This window comes from Thunnus maccoyii, chromosome 8 (assembly GCF_910596095.1).
Source record: "Thunnus maccoyii chromosome 8, fThuMac1.1, whole genome shotgun sequence".
Taxonomy (NCBI): Eukaryota; Metazoa; Chordata; class Actinopteri; order Scombriformes; family Scombridae; genus Thunnus; species Thunnus maccoyii.
In genome coordinates, this window is record NC_056540.1 from 3,580,054 (window position 1) to 3,600,390 (window position 20,337).

General features: G+C 51.6%; 28 non-coding genes and 1 pseudogene across 28 annotated transcripts; all 29 read left to right on the top strand.

The window, feature by feature from the left end:
* Positions 1-398: 398 nt before the first annotated feature.
* LOC121902928 lies at positions 399-514 on the top strand. The gene has a single exon (XR_006097895.1). It is a non-coding gene; the product is annotated as a U5 spliceosomal RNA (small nuclear RNA).
* A 176-nt stretch (positions 515-690) lies between these two features.
* On the top strand, positions 691-881 carry LOC121902764. The gene has a single exon (XR_006097752.1). It is a non-coding gene; the product is annotated as a U2 spliceosomal RNA (small nuclear RNA).
* A 535-nt stretch (positions 882-1,416) lies between these two features.
* LOC121902794 lies at positions 1,417-1,532 on the top strand. The gene has a single exon (XR_006097767.1). It is a non-coding gene; the product is annotated as a U5 spliceosomal RNA (small nuclear RNA).
* Positions 1,533-1,708: 176 nt separating this feature from the next.
* Positions 1,709-1,899, top strand: LOC121902717. Its single transcript, XR_006097707.1, has one exon. It is a non-coding gene; the product is annotated as a U2 spliceosomal RNA (small nuclear RNA).
* A 526-nt stretch (positions 1,900-2,425) lies between these two features.
* LOC121902795 lies at positions 2,426-2,541 on the top strand. Its single transcript, XR_006097768.1, has one exon. It is a non-coding gene; the product is annotated as a U5 spliceosomal RNA (small nuclear RNA).
* A 173-nt stretch (positions 2,542-2,714) lies between these two features.
* Positions 2,715-2,905, top strand: LOC121902718. The gene has a single exon (XR_006097708.1). It is a non-coding gene; the product is annotated as a U2 spliceosomal RNA (small nuclear RNA).
* A 533-nt stretch (positions 2,906-3,438) lies between these two features.
* On the top strand, positions 3,439-3,554 carry LOC121902796. Its single transcript, XR_006097769.1, has one exon. It is a non-coding gene; the product is annotated as a U5 spliceosomal RNA (small nuclear RNA).
* Positions 3,555-3,730: 176 nt separating this feature from the next.
* On the top strand, positions 3,731-3,921 carry LOC121902765. Its single transcript, XR_006097753.1, has one exon. It is a non-coding gene; the product is annotated as a U2 spliceosomal RNA (small nuclear RNA).
* Positions 3,922-4,456: 535 nt separating this feature from the next.
* Positions 4,457-4,572, top strand: LOC121902932. Its single transcript, XR_006097899.1, has one exon. It is a non-coding gene; the product is annotated as a U5 spliceosomal RNA (small nuclear RNA).
* A 176-nt stretch (positions 4,573-4,748) lies between these two features.
* On the top strand, positions 4,749-4,939 carry LOC121902719. The gene has a single exon (XR_006097709.1). It is a non-coding gene; the product is annotated as a U2 spliceosomal RNA (small nuclear RNA).
* A 526-nt stretch (positions 4,940-5,465) lies between these two features.
* Positions 5,466-5,581, top strand: LOC121902797. The gene has a single exon (XR_006097770.1). It is a non-coding gene; the product is annotated as a U5 spliceosomal RNA (small nuclear RNA).
* A 173-nt stretch (positions 5,582-5,754) lies between these two features.
* Positions 5,755-5,945, top strand: LOC121902720. The gene has a single exon (XR_006097710.1). It is a non-coding gene; the product is annotated as a U2 spliceosomal RNA (small nuclear RNA).
* A 533-nt stretch (positions 5,946-6,478) lies between these two features.
* LOC121902798 lies at positions 6,479-6,594 on the top strand. Its single transcript, XR_006097771.1, has one exon. It is a non-coding gene; the product is annotated as a U5 spliceosomal RNA (small nuclear RNA).
* A 301-nt stretch (positions 6,595-6,895) lies between these two features.
* On the top strand, positions 6,896-7,011 carry LOC121902799. The gene has a single exon (XR_006097772.1). It is a non-coding gene; the product is annotated as a U5 spliceosomal RNA (small nuclear RNA).
* Positions 7,012-7,187: 176 nt separating this feature from the next.
* Positions 7,188-7,378, top strand: LOC121902721. The gene has a single exon (XR_006097711.1). It is a non-coding gene; the product is annotated as a U2 spliceosomal RNA (small nuclear RNA).
* A 533-nt stretch (positions 7,379-7,911) lies between these two features.
* Positions 7,912-8,027, top strand: LOC121902800. Its single transcript, XR_006097773.1, has one exon. It is a non-coding gene; the product is annotated as a U5 spliceosomal RNA (small nuclear RNA).
* A 301-nt stretch (positions 8,028-8,328) lies between these two features.
* On the top strand, positions 8,329-8,444 carry LOC121902802. Its single transcript, XR_006097775.1, has one exon. It is a non-coding gene; the product is annotated as a U5 spliceosomal RNA (small nuclear RNA).
* Positions 8,445-14,292: 5,848 nt separating this feature from the next.
* On the top strand, positions 14,293-14,466 carry LOC121902787 (annotated as a pseudogene).
* Positions 14,467-14,999: 533 nt separating this feature from the next.
* Positions 15,000-15,115, top strand: LOC121902933. Its single transcript, XR_006097900.1, has one exon. It is a non-coding gene; the product is annotated as a U5 spliceosomal RNA (small nuclear RNA).
* A 176-nt stretch (positions 15,116-15,291) lies between these two features.
* On the top strand, positions 15,292-15,482 carry LOC121902709. Its single transcript, XR_006097699.1, has one exon. It is a non-coding gene; the product is annotated as a U2 spliceosomal RNA (small nuclear RNA).
* Positions 15,483-16,004: 522 nt separating this feature from the next.
* Positions 16,005-16,120, top strand: LOC121902803. Its single transcript, XR_006097776.1, has one exon. It is a non-coding gene; the product is annotated as a U5 spliceosomal RNA (small nuclear RNA).
* A 176-nt stretch (positions 16,121-16,296) lies between these two features.
* LOC121902766 lies at positions 16,297-16,485 on the top strand. The gene has a single exon (XR_006097754.1). It is a non-coding gene; the product is annotated as a U2 spliceosomal RNA (small nuclear RNA).
* Positions 16,486-17,018: 533 nt separating this feature from the next.
* LOC121902805 lies at positions 17,019-17,134 on the top strand. Its single transcript, XR_006097777.1, has one exon. It is a non-coding gene; the product is annotated as a U5 spliceosomal RNA (small nuclear RNA).
* A 176-nt stretch (positions 17,135-17,310) lies between these two features.
* LOC121902774 lies at positions 17,311-17,499 on the top strand. The gene has a single exon (XR_006097762.1). It is a non-coding gene; the product is annotated as a U2 spliceosomal RNA (small nuclear RNA).
* Positions 17,500-18,032: 533 nt separating this feature from the next.
* LOC121902806 lies at positions 18,033-18,148 on the top strand. The gene has a single exon (XR_006097778.1). It is a non-coding gene; the product is annotated as a U5 spliceosomal RNA (small nuclear RNA).
* A 176-nt stretch (positions 18,149-18,324) lies between these two features.
* Positions 18,325-18,515, top strand: LOC121902737. The gene has a single exon (XR_006097727.1). It is a non-coding gene; the product is annotated as a U2 spliceosomal RNA (small nuclear RNA).
* Positions 18,516-19,048: 533 nt separating this feature from the next.
* On the top strand, positions 19,049-19,164 carry LOC121902807. The gene has a single exon (XR_006097779.1). It is a non-coding gene; the product is annotated as a U5 spliceosomal RNA (small nuclear RNA).
* A 176-nt stretch (positions 19,165-19,340) lies between these two features.
* On the top strand, positions 19,341-19,531 carry LOC121902754. The gene has a single exon (XR_006097743.1). It is a non-coding gene; the product is annotated as a U2 spliceosomal RNA (small nuclear RNA).
* Positions 19,532-20,064: 533 nt separating this feature from the next.
* LOC121902808 lies at positions 20,065-20,180 on the top strand. Its single transcript, XR_006097780.1, has one exon. It is a non-coding gene; the product is annotated as a U5 spliceosomal RNA (small nuclear RNA).
* Positions 20,181-20,337: the final 157 nt, after the last annotated feature.

Here is a 20,337-nt window from a genome sequence, read left to right on the forward strand (position 1 = left end):
TCCCCATCTCAAATGAGCGTATATATGTCAGCTATGACAACTGGGGCAAAAGTGCAGCGTACAACGTGAGATTTGCACGTCTGGTTGACAGACAAACATGACAAAGAGGGAAAGTCGCCGTGCGCTGCGATAGGTCCAAAATACCCCTTGGATCTGCGCTGCGTCTTCCCTGCTGGAGCCATGGAGCGCATGCGGGCGCCTGAGTATTTCTGTGTTTTGGTAGCCTGCGTCTGACAGCCAGTCCTTAATATCTCAGCATTGCGATCGGATAGAGCCCGTGATGGGGGAAACGGGTGTGGCCTGGGATTTGGTACGCGGCAAGCCAAGGGAGCCTCACCGTGAAGGTGGTGACTGGGACGACTGGGGTCTTTCGGCTGCTGTTGAGGAGCGGGCCGTACTTACTCCGGTTTCTCTTCATAACGTACAAGTCTTTCGCCTTTTACTAAAGACTTCCGTGGAGAGGAACACCCACGAGTTAAACCTATTTTTGGCAGGCTTTGCAGTTTGGCAGAGCCTCGTGTGTTTGTGAAAAGCCAAGCAGCTGTCCTCAACGAGGCGTGCGGCTGTGTCAAGGAGCACCTGGGCGGAGCTGCTAAGCAGAAGTCGTTCTTGGAGCCGTTTGAAGCGACTGCGACGCGACGAGCGAGACCTGTGCAGGAGGGCACCACGGGCGGCGGACCGCAAGGGTTCATGGCTTCTCGGCCTTTTGGCTAAGATCAAGTGTAGTATCTGTTCTTATCAGTTTAATATCTGATATGTCCTCTATACAGGGACAAAGTATTAAACGGATTTTTAGCACCTGGAGCTGAAAGAGGGGCTTGCTCCGTTCACTCCACGCATCGACCCGGTATTGCAGTGCCGCCGGGAACGGTGAACCCTTCTCTTTGCTTTGTGGAAAGCCAAGTGCTCGGAGGAAAGCGGCAGGGCTCAGCGTGCAAGCTGTCACTGTCGTCAGTCAAAGCGGATGGCAGCAGCGTTTATGGCTTGGGAGAGTGGAAAAGCAGCCTTTATGACGCTCCCCATCTCAAATGAGCGTATATATATGTCAGCTATGACAACTGGGGCAAAAGTGCAGCGTACAACGTGAGATTTGCACGTCTGGTTGACAGACAAACATGACAAAGAGGGAAAGTCGCCGTGCGCTGCGATAGGTCCAAAATACCCCTTGGATCTGCGCTGCGTCTTCCCTGCTGGAGCCATGGAGCGCATGCGGGCGCCTGAGTATTTCTGTGTTTTGGTAGCCTGCGTCTGACAGCCAGTCCTTAATATCTCAGCATTGCGATCGGATAGAGCCCGTGATGGGGGAAACGGGTGTGGCCTGGGATTTGGTACGCGGCAAGCCAAGGGAGCCTCACCGTGAAGGTGGTGACTGGGACGACTGGGGTCTTTCGGCTGCTGTTGAGGAGCGGGCCGTACTTACTCTGGTTTCTCTTCATAACGTACAAGTCTTTCGCCTTTTACTAAAGACTTCCGTGGAGAGGAACACCCACGAGTTAAACCTATTTTTGGCAGGCTTTGCAGTTTGGCAGAGCCTCGTGTGTTTGTGAAAAGCCAAGCAGCTGTCCTCAACGAGGCGTGCGGCTGCGTCAAGGAGCACCTGGGCGGAGCCGCTAAGCAGAAGTCGTTCTTGGAGCCGTTTGAAACGACTGCGCCGCGACGAGCGAGACCTGTGCAGGAGGGCACCACGGGCGGCAGACCGCAAGGGTTCATCGCTTCTCGGCCTTTTGGCTAAGATCAAGTGTAGTATCTGTTCTTATCAGTTTAATATCTGATATGTCCTCTATACGGGGACAAAGTATTAAACGGATTTTTAGCACCTGGAGCTGAAAGAGGGGCTTGCTCCGTTCACTCCACGCATCGACCCGGTATTGCAGTGCCGCCGGGAACGGTGCACCCTTCTCTTTGCTTTGTGGAAAGCCAAGTGCTCGGAGGAAAGCGGCAGGGCTCAGCGTGCAAGCTGTCGTCAGTCAAAGCGGATGGCAGCAGCGTTTATGGCTTGGGAGAGTGGAAAAGCAGCCTTTATGACGCTCCCCATCTCAAATGAGCGTATATATGTCAGCTATGACAACTGGGGCAAAAGTGCAGCGTACAACGTGAGATTTGCACGTCTGGTTGACAGACAAACATGACAAAGAGGGAAGTCGCCGTGCGCTGCGATAGGTCCAAAATACCCCTTGGATCTGCGCTGCGTCTTCCCTGCTGGAGCCATGGAGCGCATGCGGGCGCCTGAGTATTTCTGTGTTTTGGTAGCCTGCGTCTGACAGCCAGTCCTTAATATCTCAGCATTGCGATCGGATAGAGCCCGTGATGGGGGAAACGGGTGTGGCCTGGGATTTGGTACGCGGCAAGCCAAGGGAGCCTCACCGTGAAGGTGGTGACTGGGACGACTGGGGTCTTTCGGCTGCTGTTGAGGAGCGGGCCGTACTTACTCTGGTTTCTCTTCATAACGTACAAGTCTTTCGCCTTTTACTAAAGACTTCCGTGGAGAGGAACACCCACGAGTTAAACCTATTTTTGGCAGGCTTTGCAGTTTGGCAGAGCCTGTGTTTGTGAAAAGCCAAGCAGCTGTCCTCAACGAGGCGTGCGGCTGCGTCAAGGAGCACCTGGGCGGAGCCGCTAAGCAGAAGTCGTTCTTGGAGCCGTTTGAAGCGACTGCGCCGCAACGAGCGAGACCTGTGCAGTAGGGCACCACGGGCGGCAGACCGCAAGGGTTCATCGCTTCTCGGCCTTTTGGCTAAGATCAAGTGTAGTATCTGTTCTTATCAGTTTAATATCTGATATGTCCTCTATACGGGGACAAAGTATTAAACGGATTTTTAGCACCTGGAGCTGAAAGAGGGGCTTGCTCCGTTCACTCCACGCATCGACCCGGTATTGCAGTGCCGCCGGGAACGGTGCACCCTTCTCTTTGCTTTGTGGAAAGCCAAGTGCTCGGAGGAAAGCGGCAGGGCTCAGCGTGCAAGCTGTCACTGTCGTCAGTCAAAGCGGATGGCAGCAGCGTTTATGGCTTGGGAGAGTGGAAAAGCAGCCTTTATGACGCTCCCCATCTCAAATGAGCGTATATATGTCAGCTATGACAACTGGGGCAAAAGTGCAGCGTACAACGTGAGATTTGCACGTCTGGTTGACAGACAAACATGACAAAGAGGGAAAGTCGCCGTGTGCTGCGATAGGTCCAAAATACCCCTTGGATCTGCGCTGCGTCTTCCCTGCTGGAGCCATGGAGCGCATGCGGGCGCCTGAGTATTTCTGTGTTTTGGTAGCCTGCGTCTGACAGCCAGTCCTTAATATCTCAGCATTGCGATCGGATAGAGCCCGTGATGGGGGAAACGGGTGTGGCCTGGGATTTGGTACGCGGCAAGCCAAGGGAGCCTCACCGTGAAGGTGGTGACTGGGACGACTGGGGTCTTTCGGCTGCTGTTGAGGAGCGGGCCGTACTTACTCTGGTTTCTCTTCATAACGTACAAGTCTTTCGCCTTTTACTAAAGACTTCCGTGGAGAGGAACACCCACGAGTTAAACCTATTTTTGGCAGGCTTTGCAGTTTGGCAGAGCCTCGTGTGTTTGTGAAAAGCCAAGCAGCTGTCCTCAACGAGGCGTGCGGCTGCGTCAAGGAGCACCTGGGCGGAGCCGCTAAGCAGAAGTCGTTCTTGGAGCCGTTTGAAGCGACTGCGCCGCGACGAGCGAGACCTGTGCAGGAGGGCACCACGGGCGGCGGACCGCAAGGGTTCATGGCTTCTCGGCCTTTTGGCTAAGATCAAGTGTAGTATCTGTTCTTATCAGTTTAATATCTGATATGTCCTCTATACAGGGACAAAGTATTAAACGGATTTTTAGCACCTGGAGCTGAAAGAGGGGCTTGCTCCGTTCACTCCACGCATCGACCCGGTATTGCAGTGCCGCCGGGAACGGTGAACCCTTCTCTTTGCTTTGTGGAAAGCCAAGTGCTCGGAGGAAAGCGGCAGGGCTCAGCGTGCAAGCTGTCACTGTCGTCAGTCAAAGCGGATGGCAGCAGCGTTTATGGCGTGGGAGAGTGGAAAAGCAGCCTTTATGACGCTCCCCATCTCAAATGAGCGTATATATATGTCAGCTATGACAACTGGGGCAAAAGTGCAGCGTACAACGTGAGATTTGCACGTCTGGTTGACAGACAAACATGACAAAGAGGGAAAGTCGCCGTGCGCTGCGATAGGTCCAAAATACCCCTTGGATCTGCGCTGCGTCTTCCCTGCTGGAGCCATGGAGCGCATGCGGGCGCCTGAGTATTTCTGTGTTTTGGTAGCCTGCGTCTGACAGCCAGTCCTTAATATCTCAGCATTGCGATCGGATAGAGCCCGTGATGGGGGAAAAGGGTGTGGCCTGGGATTTGGTACGCGGCAAGCCAAGGGAGCCTCACCGTGAAGGTGGTGACTGGGACGACTGGGGTCTTTCGGCTGCTGTTGAGGAGCGGGCCGTACTTACTCTGGTTTCTTTTCATAACGTACAAGTCTTTTGCCTTTTACTAAAGACTTCCGTGGAGAGGAACACCCACGAGTTAAACCTATTTTTGGCAGGCTTTGCAGTTTGGCAGAGCCTCGTGTGTTTGTGAAAAGCCAAGCAGCTGTCCTCAACGAGGCGTGCGGCTGCGTCAAGGAGCACCTGGGCGGAGCCGCTAAGCAGAAGTCGTTCTTGGAGCCGTTTGAAACGACTGCGCCGCGACGAGCGAGACCTGTGCAGGAGGGCACCACGGGCGGCAGACCGCAAGGGTTCATCGCTTCTCGGCCTTTTGGCTAAGATCAAGTGTAGTATCTGTTCTTATCAGTTTAATATCTGATATGTCCTCTATACGGGGACAAAGTATTAAACGGATTTTTAGCACCTGGAGCTGAAAGAGGGGCTTGCTCCGTTCACTCCACGCATCGACCCGGTATTGCAGTGCCGCCGGGAACGGTGCACCCTTCTCTTTGCTTTGTGGAAAGCCAAGTGCTCGGAGGAAAGCGGCAGGGCTCAGCGTGCAAGCTGTCGTCAGTCAAAGCGGATGGCAGCAGCGTTTATGGCTTGGGAGAGTGGAAAAGCAGCCTTTATGACGCTCCCCATCTCAAATGAGCGTATATATGTCAGCTATGACAACTGGGGCAAAAGTGCAGCGTACAACGTGAGATTTGCACGTCTGGTTGACAGACAAACATGACAAAGAGGGAAGTCGCCGTGCGCTGCGATAGGTCCAAAATACCCCTTGGATCTGCGCTGCGTCTTCCCTGCTGGAGCCATGGAGCGCATGCGGGCGCCTGAGTATTTCTGTGTTTTGGTAGCCTGCGTCTGACAGCCAGTCCTTAATATCTCAGCATTGCGATCGGATAGAGCCCGTGATGGGGGAAACGGGTGTGGCCTGGGATTTGGTACGCGGCAAGCCAAGGGAGCCTCACCGTGAAGGTGGTGACTGGGACGACTGGGGTCTTTCGGCTGCTGTTGAGGAGCGGGCCGTACTTACTCTGGTTTCTCTTCATAACGTACAAGTCTTTCGCCTTTTACTAAAGACTTCCGTGGAGAGGAACACCCACGAGTTAAACCTATTTTTGGCAGGCTTTGCAGTTTGGCAGAGCCTGTGTTTGTGAAAAGCCAAGCAGCTGTCCTCAACGAGGCGTGCGGCTGCGTCCAGGAGCACCTGGGCGGAGCCGCTAAGCAGAAGTCGTTCCTGGAGCCGTTTGAAGCGACTGCGCCGCGACGAGCGAGACCTGTGCAGGAGGGCACCATGGGCGGCAGACCGCAAGGGTTCATCGCTTCTCGGCCTTTTGGCTAAGATCAAGTGTAGTATCTGTTCTTATCAGTTTAATATCTGATATGTCCTCTATACGGGGACAAAGTATTAAACGGATTTTTAGCACCTGGAGCTGAAAGAGGGGCTTGCTCCGTTCACTCCACGCATCGACCCGGTATTGCAGTGCCGCCGGGAACGGTGCACCCTTCTCTTTGCTTTGTGGAAAGCCAAGTGCTCGGAGGAAAGCGGCAGGGCTCAGCGTGCAAGCTGTCACTGTCGTCAGTCAAAGCGGATGGCAGCAGCGTTTATGGCTTGGGAGAGTGGAAAAGCAGCCTTTATGACGCTCCCCATCTCAAATGAGCGTATATATGTCAGCTATGACAACTGGGGCAAAAGTGCAGCGTACAACGTGAGATTTGCACGTCTGGTTGACAGACAAACATGACAAAGAGGGAAAGTCGCCGTGCGCTGCGATAGGTCCAAAATACCCCTTGGATCTGCGCTGCGTCTTCCCTGCTGGAGCCATGGAGCGCATGCGGGCGCCTGAGTATTTCTGTGTTTTGGTAGCCTGCGTCTGACAGCCAGTCCTTAATATCTCAGCATTGCGATCGGATAGAGCCCGTGATGGGGGAAACGGGTGTGGCCTGGGATTTGGTACGCGGCAAGCCAAGGGAGCCTCACCGTGAAGGTGGTGACTGGGACGACTGGGGTCTTTCGGCTGCTGTTGAGGAGCGGGCCGTACTTACTCTGGTTTCTCTTCATAACGTACAAGTCTTTCGCCTTTTACTAAAGACTTCCGTGGAGAGGAACACCCACGAGTTAAACCTATTTTTGGCAGGCTTTGCAGTTTGGCAGAGCCTCGTGTGTTTGTGAAAAGCCAAGCAGCTGTCCTCAACGAGGCGTGCGGCTGCGTCAAGGAGCACCTGGGCGGTGCGTCTTCCCTGCTGGAGCCATGGAGCACATGCGGGCGCCTGAGTATTTCTGTGTTTTGGTAGCCTGCGTCTGACAGCCAGACGTGCAAATCTCACGTTGTACGCCGTGATGGGGGAAACGGGTGTGGCCTGGGATTTGGTACGCGGCAAGCCAAGGGAGCCTCACCGTGAAGGTGGTGACTGGGACGACTGGGGTCTTTCGGCTGCTGTTGAGGAGCGGGCCGTACTTACTCTGGTTTCTCTTCATAACGTACAAGTCTTTCGCCTTTTACTAAAGACTTCCGTGGAGAGGAACACCCACGAGTTAAACCTATTTTTGGCAGGCTTTGCAGTTTGGCAGAGCCTCGTGTGTTTGTGAAAAGCCAAGCAGCTGTCCTCAACGAGGCGTGCGGCTGCGTCAAGGAGCACCTGGGCGGAGCCGCTAAGCAGAAGTCGTTCTTGGAGCCGTTTGAAGCGACTGCGCCGCAACGAGCGAGACCTGTGCAGGAGGGCACCACGGGCGGCAGACCGCAAGGGTTCATCGCTTCTCGGCCTTTTGGCTAAGATCAAGTGTAGTATCTGTTCTTATCAGTTTAATATCTGATATGTCCTCTATACGGGGACAAAGTATTAAACGGATTTTTAGCACCTGGAGCTGAAAGAGGGGCTTGCTCCGTTCACTCCACGCATCGACCCGGTATTGCAGTGCCGCCGGGAACGGTGCACCCTTCTCTTTGCTTTGTGGAAAGCCAAGTGCTCGGAGGAAAGCGGCAGGGCTCAGCGTGCAAGCTGTCACTGTCGTCAGTCAAAGCGGATGGCAGCAGCGTTTATGGCTTGGGAGAGTGGAAAAGCAGCCTTTATGACGCTCCCCATCTCAAATGAGCGTATATATGTCAGCTATGACAACTGGGGCAAAAGTGCAGCGTACAACGTGAGATTTGCACGTCTGGTTGACAGACAAACATGACAAAGAGGGAAAGTCGCCGTGCGCTGCGATAGGTCCAAAATACCCCTTGGATCTGCGCTGCGTCTTCCCTGCTGGAGCCATGGAGCGCATGCGGGCGCCTGAGTATTTCTGTGTTTTGGTAGCCTGCGTCTGACAGCCAGTCCTTAATATCTCAGCATTGCGATCGGATAGAGCCCGTGATGGGGGAAACGGGTGTGGCCTGGGATTTGGTACGCGGCAAGCCAAGGGAGCCTCACCGTGAAGGTGGTGACTGGGACGACTGGGGTCTTTCGGCTGCTGTTGAGGAGCGGGCCGTACTTACTCTGGTTTCTCTTCATAACGTACAAGTCTTTCGCCTTTTACTAAAGACTTCCGTGGAGAGGAACACCCACGAGTTAAACCTATTTTTGGCAGGCTTTGCAGTTTGGCAGAGCCTCGTGTGTTTGTGAAAAGCCAAGCAGCTGTCCTCAACGAGGCGTGCGGCTGCGTCAAGGAGCACCTGGGCGGTGCGTCTTCCCTGCTGGAGCCATGGAGCACATGCGGGCGCCTGAGTATTTCTGTGTTTTGGTAGCCTGCGTCTGACAGCCAGACGTGCAAATCTCACGTTGTACGCCGTGATGGGGGAAACGGGTGTGGCCTGGGATTTGGTACGCAGCAAGCCAAGGGAGCCTCACCGTGAAGGTGGTGACTGGGACGACTGGGGTCTTTCGGCTGCTGTTGAGGAGCGGGCCGTACTTACTCTGGTTTCTCTTCATAACGTACAAGTCTTTCGCCTTTTACTAAAGACTTCCGTGGAGAGGAACACCCACGAGTTAAACCTATTTTTGGCAGGCTTTGCAGTTTGGCAGAGCCTCGTGTGTTTGTGAAAAGCCAAGCAGCTGTCCTCAACGAGGCGTGCGGCTGCGTCAAGGAGCACCTGGGCGGAGCCGCTAAGCAGAAGTCGTTCTTGGAGCCGTTTGAAACGACTGCGCCGCGACGAGCAAGACCTGTGCAGGAGGGCACCACGGGCGGCAGACCGCAAGGGTTCATCGCTTCTCGGCCTTTTGGCTAAGACTGCGGTCGCCTCCTGTTGGTGGTAAAAATTCTTGCCTGTTGTGGCATTAATTTGTTGCTACTGCTTGGGAGGATATTCTCTTCATTCCTTGTGCAAAGTATTTCAACTCTATTTGTAGTTGTTCATCTTGCACAAATAGGAATTCATTGGCTCAGAGGACTGTCTAACTGTACTCTGTGGTAAGTAACACCTTGACCAGGCCAAACAGAAAGGTAAGTCTCTTTTAATTTCCTTTATTTTGGTTGGTTTTACGGTATTTTAGTTATTTATTGGTATTTTTGAGCCTTTTAGCATATTTATTGGCACTTTTAAAGGTTTTAGTTGCTTTTAGTTGTTTTAACTTGTGGTGCCTCCACCATGTCGGCCCCCCATGCCGGCATGCGGAGGCACCACAGTGTCCGTTTTATCTTCCAAGAGAGAGATGGAAAGCTTCTAGGGATGTCAAGACTAGACTTTTCCCGGAAGCTAGTTCAGAAAACATTGAACTTTAAACCAGAGGACCTGAATTGTATATTGACCTTGCCAAACAACAAAGGCTTTGATGTAAGCTTTCGATCTGCTGTTTTGCTAAGAGAGTTCTGGACACGCTTTGAAAATGTGAAACCCCAGTTTTCTGCTTTCAATGTTGAGAAGCTGACTGATAATGCTTTGAAAACGGTTATTGTTAGGATGTTCAATGAGACAGTGAATGCAGAGGACATTTGTTTGTGGCTGGGGAGATATTGCACTGTAAAAGGCCAGGCTACAAAAGTGAGAGATGAGGATGGCATCTGGAATTGCGCTTGGAGGGTCCCCATCCAACAATGGCAGGACCCCCAAGGCTTCCAGGGCTTGAAACATCTGCCATCCATGGTAGTTCTGGGAGAAAACAGGGGCTATATTCACTACCAGGGTCAGCCCAAGCTCTGCCGCAAGTGTGGTGAGCATGGGCACCTGGCAGAAGCATGCCAGCAGATTGTTTGTGGGAAATGTAGAGAAATTGGGCACACTTTTGAGGAGTGCTCCAATGGCAGACGGTGTAATCTTTGTGGAGAATCAAACCACCTCTTCAGAGATTGCCCCAAGTCTTTTGCCAACAAATTGAAGGCAGCAAAGCAAATGGAAAATGCAAAAAATGGCGGACAAGCTGAACTGTTAAGAGAGCTACCAGAAGAGGCTGGGCAGGAAAATTCAAATCTCCCGCCAAATCCTGTGATTGGAGGAGAGGAATCAGGTGAGGCGGGAGTGGGGGAGGGGCCTGCAACAGCCCCACCAGTGGAGAGTTCTGTGGAGGATGGGGTGATGCAGGCAGAGGGCGGAGCTAGCTCTGAATGTGAAGAAGTCCAATCACAAGAAGACAGCGAGGATGCCCCCCTCCCCGCAGCCCAGCAATCGAAGAGGCCTGCATCAGAATTGTCCTCTGAGTCTCCTGTAGTCTCAGAGAAGAGGGGAAGAGTTGGGATTTTCTCAGACAGTTCATCTGTGGAGGAACCCAGAGTCTTCCCCTCCAGTTCACCAAATGAGGTCTCGTTTTTAACAATAGCTCTGCAATCAACCCCTAGAGACTCAAAATTAAATGCGACACTGTGTCCAAGGCCAACCCCCAGAGTCCGATTGGGGAATGGAGCTCAACCCCTTCACTCTTCACCAGTGGGAGTGAAGGAAGAGCTACATTCACAAGAAATTGCCTAACATTTGTTTTACTTTTTAAAGGTATTTTAATGTTTTAATCTCCTTTTTAGTCTTTTAAAATTTCATACCTGTTGTTTTTAACCATACTCATGACACTCACCTTCTCAACCATCAATGTGAGAAGTGTGAAGTCGAGAGTTAGAGCCCAAAGTGTTTTATCCTTTCTTCATTCTTTTAAGTCAGATGTGTTTTTAATACAGGAATGTGGCCTACCGTTTTTAAAACAGTACAGACAGTGGGAGGACATGTGGCCAAAATCATCAGTATGGAGCGGGTCAAATCAAAACAAGAACGATGGAGTGGCCATTTTAATAAAAAATCCTCAAGTTCTGGTGAAGGGCAGCACTGTGGTGAGAGACGGTCGGGCACTTTTAACACATTTGACTTTTATGGGACAGGATTTTAACCTTTTAAATATTTATGGCTTTAATGAGAAGAATGACAGGTATGACCTTTTAGAAGACCTGCAGTTCCACATGCTAGGCAGAGTACCATTAGTTGTAGGGGGTGATTTTAACTGTATTTTAAGTAGAAATGATAGGAAAGGAGCAGGGGATAATTTTAAAGTGGATAAAACATCGGTTTTATTACAGGGCATTTGCAAGGATTTTAAACTCCAGGACTGTTTTAAAACCATGCATCCCAGAGAGGAAGGCTTCACCTGGTTCAGTGGTGATGGCACCAGAGCCTCTCGCATTGACTATATTTTTACACGGGACTGCCCACCAACCGATGCTAGATTGACCCCTGTTTTCTTTTCCGATCACCTAATGCTTTCCTGCACCCTTTCACTCTCTTCGGGTGTGACATTAGGAAGTGGTCTGTGGAAACTCAACTGCTCCCTGTTAGAAGATAAGGAGCTCATTAGTCAATACAGGGAGCAGTACCAAGAGTGGCAGACCCTTCAAGACTTTTACGATTCACGTGCACACTGGTGGGAAATGGTGAAGGGAAAGACCCAGACTTTCTTTAGAAAAGCAGGTAAGAGAAAAAAGAGTAAAGAAGACAGACGCATGATGGGACTGCAAAAAAGACTACAGCGCTATTTTAAACTAAATCAAAATGGAATGGATTTTAATGAGGAGATTAAACAAATTAAAACAGAGATGTCGGTTTTAGCAGAAATAAAAAGTAAGGGTGTCATTTTAAGGAGCAGGGAACGGGAAATAGAAGAGGGGGAGAAGTGCACTCGATATTTCTTCAAGAAAATTTTAAATAAAGGGGGGAACATTTTAAAACTAAGAAAAGACAATGGGTGCACGGCTAACACAATGGAAGAGATTAATGAAACGGTTGAAAATTTTTATGGAGAATTGTACAAGGAAAAAAACATTGAAATGGACACCATGACTGAAGTCTTAAAATTCATTGAAAACACAGTAAAGGACAGTGTGCTTTTATCCCAAGATTTTAGTATTTTTGAGTTAAATAAATGTCTTATGAATTTTAAGAAAGGGAAGTCCCCAGGACAAGATGGACTTCCCTTGGAATTTTATTTGACTTTTTGGGACATTTTAGCACCTGACTTGCTTACTGTTTTTATGGATTTTGAGCGTTTTTACCGACTTCCTGACAGTTTTAGAGTAGGGATAGTGACTCTTCTTCACAAAAAGAAAGACAAGACTGACCTGAAGAACTGGAGACCTATCACACTTTTAAATTTTGACTGCAAACTTTTTAGTAAAGTTTTAGCATCTCGTATGTCCTTGGTTTTAGAAGAGGTGATTCACCCGGATCAAGCCTGTGCCATCCCGGGGAGGAAGACCACCGACAGCCTCGTACTGATCCGAGACACCATCTGTTACGCGAGAGACAGAAACATCCGGCTAGTAGTACTCAATCTAGATTTTGAGAAAGCCTTTGATCGGGTCTCGCACCAGTACCTTTTCCAGGTACTGCTAAAAATGGGGTTCCCAGAGAGGTTTGTAGCTTGGGTGGGATTGCTGTACCGGGGCATTACCAGCAAATTCGTTGTTAACGGGCATCTGACAAAAGCAGTCGATATCAACTGCGGCGTCCGTCAGGGTTGTCCGTTATCTGCCCTCCTCTATGTCACCTGTATAGAACCACTGGCACAGGTCTTGAGAAGGGACCAACGAATCAATGGGGTGGGAGTTCCAGGGAGCGGGGGACTTGTCACCAAGTGTGTTTTATATATGGACGACGTGAACATTTTATGCACTGACCTTTTATCTGTTAACAGGACGCTGGACTTGACTGACTGGTTTGGACGGGCCTCTGGGTCTAAATTAAACAGAGGCAAGACCCAAGCCCAGTTTTATGGACCATGGACAGCGACTGAGATGACAGGACTCCCTTTGACTATGACCCAGACTGACCAGAAAATACTGGCGATTAAATTTGACAGGGAAGGGGGAGGTAGAACAAATTGGCCAGACGTGGTAGGGAAAGTACGGCAAAGACTAGGGTACTGGGGACTTAGAGGACTGACCATGGAAGGAAAGGTTTTAATCATTAAAGCAGTGATTTTACCTTTGCTTTTACTGATCAGTTCTGTTTTTATCCCACCTAGGAGAGTGCTTTTAGATCTGGACCGAGCCATCTTTTATTTTCTGTGGGGCTCGAAGTGGGAAAGGCTAAGAAGAGAGATCATGAAGAAGCCAAAAGAAAAAGGAGGAAAAGGAGTGCCCGATCTATATCTGTTTTTAGGAAGTAGATACACAACACTGCACCTCAAAATAGCTACAGACCCATCCGGAAACCCCAAGACAAAAGCAATGACACGATTCTGGATGGGATCTTACCTCAGAAAGATGAAGTTTTTACCCACAGATCTCAAAGTACCTGTGTCTTTTAACCTGCCACCTGTTTATGCTTTTATCCAGACGTTTTTTAAGCATTTTAACTTGGAGCAGGAGGAGCTGCATATTTTAACTAACCACCGGTCTCTGATTTCTGTTGTGCAGGAGCGGGAACCAGTGAGTCCAGTGCGCGGGCTCGCATTCGGCGAGCCCTCAACAGTTTGGCGCAACGTCAACCATTCCGCTCTTCCAAACAGACTCCGGGACCTGTCATGGATGGTGGCTCATGAGATCCTCCCAGTTAGGTCCGTTATGCACTCCCGGGGCATGTCAACGCTCTCAACCTGCCCCCGACCTGGTTGTGGCGCGCCTGAGTCGGTGAGGCATCTGCTCTGGGAGTGCAGTGCTGCCGTAGACCAGTGGGCAACAGCCGGCTCCTTACAATTCCCGTACTTGCCAGCAAAGGAGGTCCTCACAGCACAACTAGTGCTCTATGGGGTGAGCCAAGCAGCGATAAAAAAGAATGACTTTGCCAAGCAGTGGCTCACCCTAGCTGCCATCAAAGACGCCATGTGGACCTCCAGAAACTTGCTGGTAAGAAAGCACATGCAGATCCCCCCCGTGGCTGTGATCCGGATGGCCGCAGCGACGGCCCAAGCGGCCGGAGCTGCTGGCGGCGGGCCTAGGACACAGCCACAAAGAAGCATCGCCTCTGTGCCCATTCGGAGGAAGGAGCCGGAGCTACACGCAAAAAGGTCAAAGCAGCGGCGGCCTGGCTCTCCGGGTGAGGCAGGTGGGAAGGAGCATCAGGGTGAGAGTCTCCTCTGAGCACCTTGACAGGATCCCGAGAGACCCGTTGTTTGGGAGAGCGGAATGAGTTACCCTTGGTAGGGACTCACTGCGCTCCTGCACAAAGAAGGACCTGGCAAAAACATCTTAACGAAATGCACTCCTTTTTAAAGACTTTTAAAATGGACACTCAAAACATACTGTCATCCACATGAGAAGTGTTTTATGAATGGCTTTTACCTGTGACAATGCTGGTTTTATCTGTAATACCTCTTAAAACAAAAGTTTTATTGTTTTAAATGTGGTTTTACAGATCACACTGATTTATTTATTTATTTCTTTATTTATGAATTGCATTTTCAAGGTAACTTTTATGTCATGAATATGAACAACTTTGATGAAATGTGTTTGAAATGAGTGTCAATAAATTTTTTCGAAAGAAAATCTGTTCTTATCAGTTTAATATCTGATATGTCCTCTATACGGGGACAAAGTATTAAACGGATTTTTAGCACCTGGAGCTGAAAGAGGGGCTTGCTCCGTTCACTCCACGCATCGACCCGGTATTGCAGTGCCGCCGGGAACGGTGCACCCTTCTCTTTGCTTTGTGGAAAGCCAAGTGCTCAGAGGAAAGCGGCAGGGCTCAGCGTGCAAGCTGTCACTGTCGTCAGTCAAAGCGGATGGCAGCAGCGTTTATGGCTTTGGAGAGTGGAAAAGCAGCCTTTATGACGCTCCCCATCTCAAATGAGCGTATATATGTCAGCTATGACAACTGGGGCAAAAGTGCAGCGTACAACGTGAGATTTGCACGTCTGGTTGACAGACAAACATGACAAAGAGGGAAAGTCGCCGTGCGCTGCGATAGGTCCAAAATACCCCTTGGATCTGCGCTGCGTCTTCCCTGCTGGAGCCATGGAGCGCATGCGGGCGCCTGAGTATTTCTGTGTTTTGGTAGCCTGCGTCTGACAGCCAGTCCTTAATATCTCAGCATTGCGATCGGATAGAGCCCTTGATGGGGGAAACGGGTGTGGCCTGGGATTTGGTACGCGGCAAGCCAAGGGAGCCTCACCGTGAAGGTGGTGACTGGGACGACTGGGGTCTTTCGGCTGCTGTTGAGGAGCGGGCCGTACTTATTCTGGTTTCTCTTCATAACGTACAAGTCTTTCGCCTTTTACTAAAGACTTCCGTGGAGAGGAACACCCACGAGTTAAACCTATTTTTGGCAGGCTTTGCAGTTTGGCAGAGCCTCGTGTGTTTGTGAAAAGCCAAGCAGCTGTCCTCAACGAGGCGTGCGGCTGCGTCTAGGAGCACCTGGGCGGAGCCGCTAAGCAGAAGTCGTTCTTGGAGCCGTTTGAAACGACTGCGCCGCGACGAGCGAGACCTGTGCAGGAGGGCACCACGGGCGGCAGACCGCAAGGGTTCATCGCTTCTCGGCCTTTTGGCTAAGATCAAGTGTAGTATCTGTTCTTATCAGTTTAATATCTGATATGTCCTCTATACGGGGACAAAGTATTAAACGGATTTTTAGCACCTGGAGATGAAAGAGGGGCTTGCTCCGTTCACTCCACGCATCGACCCGGTATTGCAGTGCCGCCGGGAACGGTGCACCCTTCTCTTTGCTTTGTGGAAAGCCAAGTGCTCGGAGGAAAGCGGCAGGGCTCAGCGTGCAAGCTGTCACTGTCGTCAGTCAAAGCGGATGGCAGCAGCGTTTATGGCTTGGGAGAGTGGAAAAGCAGCCTTTATGACGCTCCCCATCTCAAATGAGCGTATATATGTCAGCTATGACAACTGGGGCAAAAGTGCAGCGTACAACGTGAGATTTGCACGTCTGGTTGACAGACAAACATGACAAAGAGGGAAAGTCGCCGTGCGCTGTGATAGGTCCAAAATACCCCTTGGATCTGCGCTGCGTCTTCCCTGCTGGAGCCATGGAGCGCATGCGGGCGCCTGAGTATTTCTGTGTTTTGGTAGCCTGCGTCTGACAGCCAGACGTGCAAATCTCACGTTGTACGCCATGATGGGGGAAACGGGTGTGGCCTGGGATTTGGTACGCGGCAAGCCAAGGGAGCCTCACCGTGAAGGTGGTGACTGGGACGACTGGGGTCTTTCGGCTGCTGTTGAGGAGCGGGCCGTACTTACTCTGGTTTCTCTTCATAACGTACAAGTCTTTCGCCTTTTACTAAAGACTTCCGTGGAGAGGAACACCCACGAGTTAAACCTATTTTTGGCAGGCTTTGCAGTTTGGCAGAGCCTCGTGTGTTTGTGAAAAGCCAAGCAGCTGTCCTCAATGAGGCGTGCGGCTGCGTCAAGGAGCACCTGGGCCGAGCCGCTAAGCAGAAGTCGTTCTTGGAGCCGTTTGAAACGACTGCGCCGCGACGAGCGAGACCTGTGCAGGAGGGCACCACGGGCGGCAGACCGCAAGGGTTCATCGCTTCTCGGCCTTTTGGCTAAGATCAAGTGTAGTATCTGTTCTTATCAGTTTAATATCTGATATGTCCTCTATACGGGGACAAAGTATTAAACGGATTTTTAGCACCTGGAGCTGAAAGAGGGGCTTGCTCCGTTCACTCCACGCATCGACCCGGATGTAGTGCCGCCGGGAACGGTGCACCCTTCTCTTTGCTTTGTGGAAAGCCAAGTGCTCGGAGGAAAGCGGCAGGGCTCAGCGTGCAAGCTGTCACTGTCGTCAGTCAAAGCGGATGGCAGCAGCGTTTATGGCTTGGGAGAGTGGAAAAGCAGCCTTTATGACGCTCCCCATCTCAAATGAGCGTATATATGTCAGCTATGACAACTGGGGCAAAAGTGCAGCGTACAACGTGAGATTTGCACGTCTGGTTGACAGACAAACATGACAAAGAGGGAAAGTCGCCGTGCGCTGCGATAGGTCCAAAATACCCCTTGGATCTGCGCTGCGTCTTCCCTGCTGGAGCCATGGAGCGCATGCGGGCGCCTGAGTATTTCTGTGTTTTGGTAGCCTGCGTCTGACAGCCAGTCCTTAATATCTCAGCATTGCGATCGGATAGAGCCCGTGATGGGGGAAACGGGTGTGGCCTGGGATTTGGTACGCGGCAAGCCAAGGGAGCCTCACCGTGAAGGTGGTGACTGGGACGACTGGGGTCTTTCGGCTGCTGTTGAGGAGCGGGCCGTACTTACTCTGGTTTCTCTTCATAACGTACAAGTCTTTCGCCTTTTACTAAAGACTTCCGTGGAGAGGAACACCCACGAGTTAAACCTATTTTTGGCAGGCTTTGCAGTTTGGCAGAGCCTCGTGTGTTTGTGAAAAGCCAAGCAGCTGTCCTCAACGAGGCGTGTGGCTGCGTCAAGGAGCACCTGGGCGGAGCCGCTAAGCAGAAGTCGTTCTTGGAGCCGTTTGAAGCGACTGCGCCGCGACGAGCGAGACCTGTGCAGGAGGGCACCACGGGCGGCAGACCGCAAGGGTTCATCGCTTTTCGGCCTTTTGGCTAAGATCAAGTGTAGTATCTGTTCTTATCAGTTTAATATCTGATATGTCCTCTATACGGGGACAAAGTATTAAACGGATTTTTAGCACCTGGAGCTGAAAGAGGGGCTTGCTCCGTTCACTCCACGCATCGACCCGGATGTAGTGCCGCCGGGAACGGTGCACCCTTCTCTTTGCTTTGTGGAAAGCCAAGTGCTCGGAGGAAAGCGGCAGGGCTCAGCGTGCAAGCTGTCACTGTCGTCAGTCAAAGCGGATGGCAGCAGCGTTTATGGCTTGGGAGAGTGGAAAAGCAGCCTTTATGACGCTCCCCATCTCAAATGAGCGTATATATGTCAGCTATGACAACTGGGGCAAAAGTGCAGCGTACAACGTGAGATTTGCACGTCTGGTTGACAGACAAACATGACAAAGAGGGAAAGTCGCCGTGCGCTGCGATAGGTCCAAAATACCCCTTGGATCTGCGCTGCGTCTTCCCTGCTGGAGCCATGGAGCGCATGCGGGCGCCTGAGTATTTCTGTGTTTTGGTAGCCTGCGTCTGACAGCCAGTCCTTAATATCTCAGCATTGCGATCGGATAGAGCCCGTGATGGGGGAAACGGGTGTGGCCTGGGATTTGGTACGCGGCAAGCCAAGGGAGCCTCACCGTGAAGGTGGTGACTGGGACGACTGGGGTCTTTCGGCTGCTGTTGAGGAGCGGGCCGTACTTACTCTGGTTTCTCTTCATAACGTACAAGTCTTTCGCCTTTTACTAAAGACTTCCGTGGAGAGGAACACCCACGAGTTAAACCTATTTTTGGCAGGCTTTGCAGTTTGGCAGAGCCTCGTGTGTTTGTGAAAAGCCAAGCAGCTGTCCTCAATGAGGCGTGCAGCTGCGTCAAGGAGCACCTGGGCGGAGCCGCTAAGCAGAAGTCGTTCTTGGAGCCGTTTGAAACGACTGCGCCGCGACGAGCGAGACCTGTGCAGGAGGGCACCACGGGCGGCAGACCGCAAGGGTTCATCGCTTCTCGGCCTTTTGGCTAAGATCAAGTGTAGTATCTGTTCTTATCAGTTTAATATCTGATATGTCCTTTATACGGGGACAAAGTATTAAACGGATTTTTAGCACCTGGAGCTGAAAGAGGGGCTTGCTCCGTTCACTCCACGCATCGACCCGGTATTGCAGTGCCGCCGGGAACGGTGCACCCTTCTCTTTGCTTTGTGGAAAGCCAAGTGCTCGGAGGAAAGCGGCAGGGCTCAGCGTGCAAGCTGTCACTGTCGTCAGTCAAAGCGGATGGCAGCAGCGTTTATGGCTTGGGAGAGTGGAAAAGCAGCCTTTATGACGCTCCCCATCTCAAATGAGCGTATATATGTCAGCTATGACAACTGGGGCAAAAGTGCAGCGTACAACGTGAGATTTGCACGTCTGGTTGACAGACAAACATGACAAAGAGGGAAAGTCGCCGTGCGCTGCGATAGGTCCAAAATACCCCTTGGATCTGCGCTGCGTCTTCCCTGCTGGAGCCATGGAGCGCATGCGGGCGCCTGAGTATTTCTGTGTTTTGGTAGCCTGCGTCTGACAGCCAGTCCTTAATATCTCAGCATTGCGATCGGATAGAGCCCGTGATGGGGGAAACGGGTGTGGCCTGGGATTTGGTACGCGGCAAGCCAAGGGAGCCTCACCGTGAAGGTGGTGACTGGGACGACTGGGGTCTTTCGGCTGCTGTTGAGGAGCGGGCCGTACTTACTCTGGTTTCTCTTCATAACGTACAAGTCTTTCGCCTTTTACTAAAGACTTCCGTGGAGAGGAACACCCACGAGTTAAACCTATTTTTGGCAGGCTTTGCAGTTTGGCAGAGCCTCGTGTGTTTGTGAAAAGCCAAGCAGCTGTCCTCAACGAGGCGTGCGGCTGCGTCAAGGAGCACCTGGGCGGAGCCGCTAAGCAGAAGTCGTTCTTGGAGCCGTTTGAAGCGACTGCGCCGCGACGAGCGAGACCTGTGCAGGAGGGCACCACGGGCGGCAGACCGCAAGGGTTCATCGCTTTTCGGCCTTTTGGCTAAGATCAAGTGTAGTATCTGTTCTTATCAGTTTAATATCTGATATGTCCTCTATACGGGGACAAAGTATTAAACGGATTTTTAGCACCTGGAGCTGAAAGAGGGGCTTGCTCCGTTCACTCCACGCATCGACCCGGTATTGCAGTGCCGCCGGGAACGGTGCACCCTTCTCTTTGCTCTGTGGAAAGCCAAGTGCACGGAGGAAAGCGGCAGGGCTCAGCGTGCAAGCTGTCACTGTCGTCAGTCAAAGCGGATGGCAGCAGCGTTTATGGCTTGGGAGAGTGGAAAAGCAGCCTTTATGACGCTCCCCATCTCAAATGAGCGTATATATGTCAGCTATGACAACTGGGGCAAAAGTGCAGCGTACAACGTGAGATTTGCACGTCTGGTTGACAGACAAACATGACAAAGAGGGAAAGTCGCCGTGCGCTGCGATAGGTCCAAAATACCCCTTGGATCTGCGCTGCGTCTTCCCTGCTGGAGCCATGGAGCGCATGCGGGCGCCTGAGTATTTCTGTGTTTTGGTAGCCTGCGTCTGACAGCCAGTCCTTAATATCTCAGCATTGCGATCGGATAGAGCCCGTGATGGGGGAAACGGGTGTGGCCTGGGATTTGGTACGCGGCAAGCCAAGGGAGCCTCACCGTGAAGGTGGTGACTGGGACGACTGGGGTCTTTCGGCTGCTGTTGAGGAGCGGGCCGTACTTACTCTGGTTTCTCTTCATAACGTACAAGTCTTTCGCCTTTTACTAAAGACTTCCGTGGAGAGGAACACCCACGAGTTAAACCTATTTTTGGCAGGCTTTGCAGTTTGGCAGAGCCTCGTGTGTTTGTGAAAAGCCAAGCAGCTGTCCTCAACGAGGCGTGCGGCTGCGTCAAGGAGCACCTGGGCGGAGCCGCTAAGCAGAAGTCGTTCTTGGAGCCGTTTGAAGCGACTGCGCCGCGACGAGCGAGACCTGTGCAGGAGGGCACCACGGG